Genomic DNA, 1,239 nt, shown 5'->3' with positions numbered 1-1,239 from the left:
CCATCGCGTCGACGCGCGCGGAGCTGGAGCCGACGGCGCTGCGCGACCTGCGCCGCGTGACGGTGCCGCTGTCGCTCATGGACCCGTGGGCGTACGAGCACCACGAGGCGTCGCCGCGCGCGGCCGTGCCGCCGTCGCCGGCCGTGCCGCCGCACCGGCCGCGCTTCGTCAAGAGCGCGTCGGCCACCGCACTCGTCACGGAGCGGCTGTCCGACGTACGCGCCGCCCGCAAGGAGCGCTGGTCCGTCATGACCGATGCGCATGCCGAGCGCGAAGCCAAGCGCGCGGGCCCCGCGAAGCGCCTCGCCGTGCGCTGGCTCGCGCGCAGGAGGCGCGGGGCCAGGAGGAGGGACGCGTGGGACGCGCCCGCGCCCGCGGAGGACGGCGACGAGGACGATGACGAGGACGACATGGACCGTTTTGGCGAGTACGATGCAGGCGCCGCGCCCGCCGGGTTTAAGCTGTACCGGCAGCGCGGGTACCCGCGCTTCGAAAGGCTGGGGGCGCGCGGGAGCGCGGACACGAGACGCATGGCTGTGCCGGACCGGTTTCATGACGAGATTCCGTTGGCGACTGCGCCGAGACGGGGGCGAGGGGCGGGGCAGAGGGAGACGGGGTATGCGGGGGCTAAGGTGTCGGGGGAAAGCGTGATGTCAGCGCTGACGAGGGAGTCGGAGGAGAGACAGCGGCCGCGGGCGATGTCTGAAAGCGGGGCCGTGAGTCGCAGGGCCAGCGCGGTGGCGAGGAGGGAGAAGGCGCGTGGAGTGTGGGATAAGATCTTTAGAAGAAAGTCGGGGAGACAGTCAGAGAGACGCGGGGACGGAATGAGGAGGAGCGGCAAGCTAGTGAGAGTCCGCAGCGTGGATGTCGGGAAGATGGCGGATAGGGTGGGATAGAAGGCACGGGCGTGCAATGATAGAAGGAGAGCACTGGGTCAGGTCGGGGGCGGGCGTGGGGAGGTTGGTTCTGGGGATTGTGTATTGGGTTTATGCGTGCTGCATGTCCATGACGAAGAAACCCGTAGCCATTGTAACAAGCGCATCTAAACGATAGCATCGTCGCAAAGTGTAAACAAGTCGGCGCGAGCAAGAGAAAGGAAGGAGCGGAGTGCGGTGTGCCTGTCGGCGCGCTGCCGGTACGGCCGGGGGCGAGCGCGGGCTCCGGGGGGGGGGGGGGGGGGGGCCCGGGGGGATTTTGCGGGGATCCCCCCGGGGCGGGGGGACCAAGGCCCCCTGGGAA

The sequence above is a fragment of the Chondrus crispus genome, genomic scaffold, assembly GCF_000350225.1.
Source record: "Chondrus crispus Stackhouse genomic scaffold, scaffold_258, whole genome shotgun sequence".
In the NCBI taxonomy this organism is placed as follows: Eukaryota; Rhodophyta; class Florideophyceae; order Gigartinales; family Gigartinaceae; genus Chondrus; species Chondrus crispus.
This window is presented reverse-complemented; position numbering follows the sequence as displayed.